This window comes from Thamnophis sirtalis, unplaced genomic scaffold (assembly GCF_051295495.1).
Source record: "Thamnophis sirtalis isolate CommonGarterSnake01/CBP01778 unplaced genomic scaffold, rThaSir2_p1.2 scaffold_4, whole genome shotgun sequence".
Classification (NCBI taxonomy): Eukaryota; Metazoa; Chordata; class Lepidosauria; order Squamata; family Natricidae; genus Thamnophis; species Thamnophis sirtalis.
The window spans coordinates 85,146,017-85,156,259 of NW_028261384.1; the positions used below are offsets into that span (position 1 = coordinate 85,146,017).

General features: G+C 37.1%; 1 pseudogene across 1 annotated transcript in view; it reads left to right on the forward strand.

Annotated features, from left to right (window-relative positions):
* The window catches only part of LOC106544554 (pleckstrin homology domain-containing family M member 1-like), a 32,063-nt pseudogene extending 22,956 nt beyond the window's left edge, over positions 1 to 9,107 (forward strand). Inside the window, exons 9-10 of the transcript XR_015696521.1 lie at positions 4,546 to 4,703; positions 8,258 to 9,107. The product of XR_015696521.1 is annotated as a pleckstrin homology domain-containing family M member 1-like (transcript). The remainder of the gene's footprint in view (positions 1 to 4,545; positions 4,704 to 8,257) is intronic.
* The last annotated feature ends 1,136 nt before the right edge of the window (positions 9,108 to 10,243 follow it).

The window sequence follows — 10,243 nt, forward strand, 5'->3', positions numbered from 1 at the left end:
GATCAACAGTTTCATCAGCTTCTTTGCAAAATCTGCATTTGGCATCATCAGAGGATTTTTTTGATTTTGGCCTTAATGGCATTTGTGCGGATAGCTTGTTCTTGCGCAGCCAGGATTAGTGATTCTGTTTCTTTCTTTAATGTACCTGCTGTTAACCATAACCAAGTTTTTCACTGTCCACTTTATCTTTTATTTTTTCCAGAAATTGGCCATGCAATGCTTTGTTCTGCCAACTCTCCATGCTTGATTTTATCACATCTTTTCTGTATTCTTGTTTCGTCTGTTGGACCGTCAATAGATTTTTGTTCTTTACTTCGATTAATAGATGTTCTTGACTTTCTTTTTAATAATCAGCCAGTGCAAGTTTTTCTTCTTCAACTATTTGCTTCACTTGTAATAATCCTCTGCCACCTGATTTTCGGGGCAGGTATAGTCTATCAGTATCACCACGTGGATGTAAACTGTAGTGCATTGTCATTAGTTTCTTTGGTTTTTCGGTCCAAAATGTCCAAATCAGCTTGTGTCCAGTTAACTATACTAGCTGTGTATCTTATAACTGGTATTGCCCAGGTATTTATGGCCTTGATTGTATTTCCACCATTCAATTTAGATTTCAAAATTTTCCTAACTGTTGGTGTACTCTCTCCTGACAATAGTTTTTACTTCTCCATGCTGCAGAATAAAGTATTTGTAGGCTTCATTTCCGCTGCATTTAATTAGTTGGCCATTGGGCATTTCAATTCCCTCACATGTAGTGATTTTGCCCCTTTTTATGGATACAGTGGCGCATTTTTCCATGCCAAACTGCATTGAAATATCGGTGCTGAATACTCGGACTGTGTTTGTCAGTGATTGGATTTCTGTTTCTGACTTTCCATAGAGTTTTAAATCATCCATATATAATAAATGCAAAAAATTTTCAGCTTCTTTCGCTGTTTGATAGCCTAATTTCATTTTTTTAAAGATTACTGATAGTGGGATTATGGCAATGATGAAGAGAAGAGGTGAAAGTGAATAATCCTGGAAAATTCCTCACTTGATATTAACCATTCCGTAGTTCTCATTCCCTACTGCCAAATCAGTTCTCCATTGTTTCATCGCCTTCTCAATAAAGAATGTAATATTTTTGCTAATGCCAGTTGTTTCTAAGCATTTTATGATCCAACTATGTGGCAATGAGTCGAATGCCTTTTTGTAATCAATCCAAACCATATTCACGTTCATTTTTCGGTTCTTACAATTTTCTAATATCATTTTATCAATTAGGAGCTGATCTTTTGTGCCCCTGCTGCTTCTTTTGTTGCCTTTTTCTCTACTGGCAAGATGTTGTTTGTTTCCAAATAATCCATCATGTTATCTGCAATAATGCCTGTGAGTAATTTGAAGGTTGTTGGCAAGCATGTTATTGGTCTGTAGTTTTCAGGTATTGTTCCTTTAGTTTCATCTTTCTGAATCAAGTATGTTTTTCCAGTTGTCAACCATTCATCAATTTGGCCATTTTGCAAAATTTCATTCAATTGCCTGGCCAATATTGCATGTAAACTGGTCAGATATTTGAGCCAGAAACCATGTAATTGATCCTTTCCAGGTGATGTCCAATTCTTTACCTTTTTTACTCGATTTTTGCGTGACCCGTCAAAACCGCGGTCCACTAAAGCGCGCCTGACGAAAGCACGTATGTGACATCAGCAGCAGCGTGACGAAAAAAATTAAAAATAAATTAACTTAAAATTAAAATAAAATTAAAGCAAGCCGATTCACATAAAGGTAAGGGTTAGGTTTAGGGTTAGGGTTAGTGTTAGGTTAAGGGTTAGGTTTAGGGTTACGTTACACGTTAGGGTTAGGTTAAGGGTTAGGTTTAGGGTTAGGTTAAGGGTTAGGGTTAGGGTTAGGTTTGGGGGGGTTAGGGTAAGGTTTTCGCTTTAAATTTAAATTTACCGCTCACAGCGTGATGTTTTCGTCGCGCTGCGATGACGTCACATACACGCTTTCGTCGAGCGCGCTTTAGTCCACCGTGGTTTTGTGGTGGAACCGATTTTTGACCATCTCAGTTGTTATTTCTAATACTTGCATTTGCTTGTTGCCAATGCTTTTCTCAAAGTCATGTATCCACTTTGCTTCCTTATTGTAGTCCTTGCATTTTCCCACGATTCTTTCCAGAATTCAACTGTAGCCTACTTTTCTGGTTTTAATTTTTGGTGCCACCATTCACATTAAGACTTTGATAAAAACGCCGTTGGTCTGATCGAAATTGCTGATTTTGTTTATATTGGATGATTCGTGCCTCATATCTTTCAATTTTTCTAGCTGTTGCTGTTATCTGCTGTTTTACAATCTCTACAGCTTCATTGATGTTTCTTGTATCCAATCTATATCTCTGATTAACCGATCTATGATTTTGTTGTTTTTAAGCCGTTGCTCATGCATGTTCTTTAAGTTACTAGCATCTGCCCTTAATTTTTTGACTTTTTGTTCTAATCGGATTTTCCACTTTGGCTTTGATGCTTTTTCTGTTGTGTGATTAGGTACTTTGATTTTAATGCCTAGTTCATTAGTGACTATTACAGCAGTTCTGTACATTAACTGGTTCGTTTCCAAGATGGATCCCGATTCAATTGTTGAAAACACTGCATTAACCATTTTCATGATAGGGGCCAAACTTTTCTTAGGCACAGTTTTTAGTGATGGTAAATGTTGCCTTTCCTCATTAAGCAGAAAATGCTCCATGATCTTATCCTTCAATTCTTTTTGTTTTTGAGTTAGTTCATCAGTTGGTTCAGTGATAACTGGTTCTAGTAGTAATGTTGTTATTTCCTCCCCGACAGCTTCTTCTGGGAGTTCTACTATAATGTCTTTAGTCATGTCTTGAATATCAGTTATTTCCACTTGTGATGTTGTTTTTTTGGTTTTGCAATTTGTCTGAATTTCCTCAAGTTCAACTTCACTAAACACTTTATTCCGTATAATAAATCGCCTTTGATCTGCTAGTCATTTTTCACTAACATTTGAATCTGGATATTGTTTTTTTCATAATTCATACATTCGCTTTAAATAACCTATTTTTTCTGGCTCTGAGTTGTAGTAACAGGCCATTATGGCACGGTTTTCATCTGCACTATATTTTTGTCATTTTGTTGGCTGGTCCACTTGTAGCCCACTTGTCGAACGGATGTCCAGGGACCCCTACATCCGCCGCGGCCCTTGTTAACCCGCGTGACGACCGATGTGGTATAGAATTTTTATTCGTTTCTTTCACCATATTGTCTGGGTTGGCCGGGGTTTTTTTATGGGACCAGGTTGCCAACCTGACCCCAACCCTCCTCCTTTCTCATCCGGGCTTGGGACCGGCAACGGCGGAGTTGTTGTTGTTGTTATTATTATTAACCTTTATATATAATCCAAAAGGGTTTCTAATCTTCCTTTCATGGGTACCATTCAATATTCATATCCAGTTATTACTTATCATAACACTACACATTGTATACATTATTATCATTATCAATTATTTATTTAACTATATCTATTATCACTAAATTTCGCTAAGTTTAGGTAGTTTTAAATTATACTCTTCCATCTATCAACCTGTATCTTTCCAATAACAAAACAGTCGCATGTCTTCTGCCATTTGTGGCATCAGTCCTATAATCATCTCCTTAATCAGCTTTGTATGGACTCCTCTTAGCAACTCTTTGTTTAAAAGATCTCTTATGTAATTTAGATGCCCTTCTTCTGTTTCCTTAATCAGCTTATCTTTGATTATCGGTGATGTTATCAAAACTATTGCTAATAAGATTTCTCTCTTTAAATCCATAAATTCTTTTATTTTTTCCTCTTCTGTATCTTCCCATCTGGAGTAGGTTTCCTCTCCATTTAATTCCTCTTTCAGCTCTTTCGTTCTTTCTGTTTTCAGGAACAAACCAATCACCATAAATATCAGCAATTTTAATTTCTTTATATTCATTTTCCTCTTCGACTTTTTAAATTTTAACTGCCTTTTTTTCCATTTGATGAACATCTCCAACTTCTCTGTCATAATTTACTGTTAGATGCACTAAGTAATGCAACTTCTTCTCTATCCTCCCACTTGTATTTAATAATTTCTGTATTTCTGAGAATATATTTTGCTGATTTAAAACTTAATCTGTTTCTTATTCTACCATGGTATATCTTGCCACTCTATCCGCAATCTTCTCAACACAATCCCTTCCCTGCCAGCAATCAGCTGCTGCCTGTGTCCATTCCATATTCCTTACCTAACTTCCTCTGAACTACTTCTACCTGAACATGACCATATATATTACCAAATTTGAATTCATACAAGAAAAAATCATATGAAATGCAATGAATTCCAATTTTGACACGGACCAACCAAAACCAGCTGTTTCATGCCTTTCAAGTGTTTTAAATCAGACTGGTGTCATAAGGGCCTTGACCATTTTTGGGTGAACAACTTGTGTTCCATACTTTGAGAGTTCCTGTGAAGGCAGAAACAGAAGTGATTTCTCTGCTCCCCACCAATTGCTCATGGCCCTTCTCTCTTCTTAGATAGCAGACGGTATATTTGAAACTTTTCTTCAATCGCTGATCCAATTTGCCTCCCACCATGTGTACAGCTGTGATCTTTGTACTCAGAGGGGCTTCATCTGCCAAATATGCAACAAGAATGATATCATCTTTCCCTTTGAATTTGATACAACCAGCAGGTAAGTGTTGCACATCTCCCTTCCTCTAGAACTGAATACACATTTTAAGGAAACTAAAATAAAATGGAGTTCTTCCCTATATACTGACCATATCTTGGAGCTCGCAGTATGATTTTCGACTCTACATAGTACATAATACTGAGTTATTTGAGTTACCCCTTAGGACAGCTACCCATGACACCCCCTAAAAACAGCTGCCTGTCCCACTTGCTCTAATATGGTAGATAGACTTTGGATCCCCTCTTTGAAGAAGGATCTAGATTGCATGCCTTCTCAGTAGCAGTGCCTTGGGATGATCTTACCACCAGCACCAGCACCACATACACACACACAGAGGATGCTAAGTTGACCCAAATCCTGCTGGCCTTTAGGAAAGATTTTAAAACATGGTCATTTGCCCATTGGGGCAAGGTTCAGATGAAATAGAGTAGAATGACAGAGTTGAAAGGGACCTTGGAGGTCTTCTAGTCCAACCCCCTGCCTAGACAGGAAACCCTATACCATTTCAGACAAATGGTTATCCAACATCTTAAAAACTTCCAGTGTTGGAGTATAAGGTATGTAAGTTCCCATCAGAGGAGTGTACAAATGTTAGCCAAGTTGCCTATTAGTTATTGCTATTCATTATAGTTTTATTGTGGGTTTTTTTTCCTTTTTTTAATAAGCTGACCAGAATGGCATTGTTCAGATATATGTGTGTGTGCGCGCACATGCACATATACTTATGTACCTGTGTGTGTGTGTGTGTGTGTGTGTCTGTGTGTGTATTGCAATTGTGCTGATAAATAAATAAAGGGAGACTAGTATAGATCTATTTCAAGCTATTTAGCTCTCATCAGCTAGCCATACTCTTACTGGGAATCGAACCTGGGCTATATTATATATTGGACAGTTATATTAGCCACTAAGCCACAGGCTCTTCTCCTTTATCAGCTAAGCCAGGGAAATAGGTATATATTGTGTCATAACCCCTGGTATGCCCAAATATGGGAGGGAGCATACTGCTTCCCTTTTCTGTTTATCGGCTCACTCTGGGAGCCATCCAGGTAGAAAGCCATTTTTTTATGTTGCCTTGTTACATTTGTGTTGCAATTGTGCTGATAAATAAATAAAGAGAGACTAGTATAGATCTATTTCAAGCTATTTAGCTCTCATCAGCTAGCCACACCCTTACTGGGAATCGAACCTAGGCTGTATTACATATTAGGCAACTATATTAGCCACTAAGCCACAGGCTCTCCTCCTTTATCAGCTAAGCCAGTGGGGAGAAGGGGGATAAAGGAGGAGAGCCTGTGGCTTAGTGGCTAATATCTGCCTAATATGTAACAAGGCAACATAATCTTTTTTTAAAAAATGGCTCTCTGCCTGGATGGCTCCCAGAGTGATTAGAAGACAGAAAAGGGAAGCAGTATGTTCCCTCCCATATGTGGGCATACCAGGAGTTGTGACACAGTACATAAATACATGCATGCATGCATGCATACATACATACATACATACATATTCCATAGAATATTGAGAATTACAGCAGGAAAGAATCAGGATAATTGATTGAAATGTTAATGAAGTCCTTAAAACCTATTATAATGATAAGTAACAGAATGCTTATAAACATATAATTGAGAGAGAATACTGAGGGGATCCAAAAAATTAAAGCATATAATCTTAGCCCACCATGTTTTTTCCAGATGTATAGGAGGACATCCTTGGCCACTAGATTATATATGAAATAACAAAGCACATCCAGAGAGTCTCCAGGTTGGGGAAGACAATCAGAAGAAGGCTGATTCACCTTCCATGAGGCAGTCAAAATCCTGAAAAGATTACCAATTGTAAAACTTATTAAAGCTTTTTAATAAAAAATACAAATAAGAATATAAAAAAATAAAGATAAATACAAAAAGAAATAAATAAAATAGTGAAAAAAATAAAGAAAAATATATAGAAAACAATAAAAAACAAAAAAATAAAAAAATAAAAAAGGGGATGTGGGATTGTGGGGGGAGGGAGGGAAGGGGAAAGGTATACAATTATAAAACATTAAAACATTTTAATAAAAAAAATACAAATAAGAAAATCCTGAAAAGATTTTATTCACCAGATCCGCCTTTGAGCAGCCTTTAGATATAATTGTTCATCCCCAAAAACTATAACAATGCAATGACACACATGCCGGTCTTCCCTTTTGGATGTGTATTAGAGCAGGAAGAATGTCTCCAAGCTCAGACAAACTTACTTCCTGCTTCCTGAGCCAGACGATTTACCTGTGAAACAGGATGTTCTTAGAAGCTTCTTTATGGTAACTCTGGGGAGGTTTTTTTGATTCTGGTAGCAGCACAGCAATAGCCACTTCCTTAATCATCATCCTGTCTAGCTGGCAGCTGGGGATAATTTCCTCATGCATGCCCCCTCAGCCAGAGGCACACCCACACTCAGTGGCCCGCAGAGTCAACACAACGGTAATCGTCATTTGAGGGACCCTTCGGAATGATAGGCAGTGATGAGCTGTAATGAACACAGCTTAGACAGGAAGTAAACTCAAAATCCCTTCTTAGCTGTCAGGCAGAAGGAGAGTTCCCAGAGGCAAAAGAGAAAGCGGCACGTGAGCCTAAATGTGAAGAAAGAGGCAGCTATATAATTATCTCATTTTTATCGCTCTACCTGTTAAATAGTTTTAAAGTTGCCTTATAGCTAGTAAAATTACTTAACCATCTAACAGAGAGTTTTTCAACCGTGCCAACTTTAAAGTACTTCAACTCCCAGTATATTGGCTGGGAAATTCTAGAAGTTGAGGTCCACACATCATAAAGTTGCCAAGTTTGAAAAACACTGACCTAATGTAACCCGGGAGGGTGCATATTTCTTTGGGAGCTTACTCTCCAAAGTAACCAAAATTAAATTTCATCACACTTGATTTCATAGCTAGTGTAATTGAAATGAATTTTAACTAATGTGATGAATTTCTAGTTACATATTCCCCTTGAGTGATATTAAAAATGCAATTTAATAACTTTGGAGACTTCAACAGCATACCCAAAGCTTTGGCAGACTCTCTCTAACCCTAGACTCTGCTTTTACCCTTTCAGCTGTTGTCCGGGACTTCTTTCTATATCTGCCCCCTCCTTCCTTTTGACCAGATAATGATTGCGACAGTTTGTGCACCATACTATTGTATGTAAAGTTATCTGTTCTCTCTCTCGAAATGATATCTGAGTACCACGGGAGAAAAGCGTAGTTTTTCAAGCTTTTTTTTCTTACAGAACTGGAATCTCTGAGTGGAAAGTTGTTTCAAGAGTTCAGTTGAGGAAGACTGGCAGCAGGGATACGATAGCTTGATTTGTGATTCCAGTTTCATGCTTGAGATGTAAAGATATTATAAGAGGGAGGTTGGCCTTTGGAGCCAATAATACAGAAAGAGAATATCTAATACCTTCCAATCTGTTGTACTGCAATTCCAACTTGGCTGTTGAGCTCTAATGTGACCTTCTCAAGTAGTTAACTGCTCACAGATGATGAGTTACTTCTAGAATTGATATACTTCTTTTTCCTTACAGGTGTAGTGAGTGCAAGACTGTCTTCCACAATAGTTGTCAGGCAAATGTCAGTTTCTGCCCTCGTTGTGTCCGTCGACAGAAATATCACCAGCAACTGCAAGAATTCCTTTGGAAATGATCTCAACTGTGCCAGTCCTTTTTGGAAGATTTTGGAATTGGATAAGAGTCTGGAATTCTCCAGAAGGCAATTGGAAAACAGAAGCTTAGGAGCAATGGAAAAACACTGCCAGCTGCACACTTTCTGTCTGGATTATAGTCCTACAACAACCAGTGCACCTTGCCATCAACTCTGGGAAAGGAACCCACAGAGATACTTCCTTGAATTCACCCATTATTCCTGCCTTCCCAAGCAAATCCATCCTTATCCTGACATTTGGTGAATACTGGATATTAAAGGCATACGTAGCAAGATCTCCCAAGAAGACTGATTTTAGTGGACGTCTCTTGAATTAAATAGCTGGAGAAAAGGGAATGTTATTTTACTTTTAACAAATGCAATTTCCAGAAGATTTCTTGTGCCTTCTACACTTTACAGACTGCTCTTAAAATGTCTTGTGCCAAAATAGCTGCTGAATTCTTTAGGAAGGCATGCCATCCTTGGTGTCCTCTTCAAGCAAAGTGACCTTCTCATAAATAAGCTATTATTATTCTCCACTTTTTAAAAAAAAATGCTCAGTAGGCATATTCCAAACTTGATGTTAATATTATCTTTTATTCTCCTATGCAGATAATTAACTTTATTGAATAAATAACACATATCTTTTATAAATACTTCTTGGCAACGCTTATTTGCAAACTAACTAAAGGCTTCTTCTTTTTTAATTGATTTTTTTTTACAAAAAACTTTTGCAAATGTTTACTTCCCCACCCGCTCTCCCCACCCGCTCTCCCCACCCGAACCCGCTCCAACCTTCCCCTCCCCCGACTTCCCAGAACAAATACAGGGTATAAATCTTTAACAAAGATGTTCTAAAATAAACTTAAAGAAAGTTAGTATCATCTTTCATTTGAGCTTTAACTCCTCTTTGCTAGGTTAACTCTAAACAGATTATATCATTCCTTGTTTCTTCAGTCATAAACTATTTGGAATTTCTTAGTCCCATATTTATTTTGAATATAGTCAATCCATCTTTTCCACTCCAGTTTATATCTTATTTGAGTGATCCTTGAGATATGCTGATATTTTAGCCATCTCTGCTAGGTTTGTTATTTTTAATGTCCATTCTTGAATAGTAGGCAAATCTTCCTTCTTCCAGTATTGCGCCACCAACAGTCTTGCTGCCATTATTAAATACAAAATCAAGTTAGTCTCTATAACAGTACAATCAGTAGTTATACCTAACAAGAATAACTGAGGGGTAAACTTTATCCTTTTTTAAGAACATTTTACATAATCCACCATATTTTTATCCAAAATGCTTTTACCTTTTTACAAGTCCACCATACATGGTAATATGTAGCATCGAGACAATCACATCTCCAGCATTTAAGTTGTACATTCAGATACATACAGGCCAGTTTTTTAGGGTCTAAATGCCATCTATAAAACATCTTATAAAAGTTTTCTCTCAAATTCTGGGCTTGTGTAAATTTTACATTTCTTACGCATATCTTTTCCCATGTGTCCATTATTGGTTCTTCAAAATTTTGTGCCCACTTTATCATACAGTCTTTGACTAATTCTGTTTCCGAATCCATTTCTATTAATACATTATATAGTCTTTTTATATGCATTTGACTTTGATCCCTAATTTGTTTTAATAAATTATCCTCATTTTGCATAAAACCAATTTTTTGATCTTTTTTCTATCTGGCCTGTAATTGCCCATACTGAAACCATGTCTGAATTACCTTTTCCTCTTTTAGTACATTCAAGGGTTTTCTTAGAGAACAATTATAGTACAAAAAATTGGTCTAAGGTTTCTAAAGAAGTAGGGCATATATTTTGCCTCTTAAAATCTATAAAACTGGAAGACCCTGAAATAT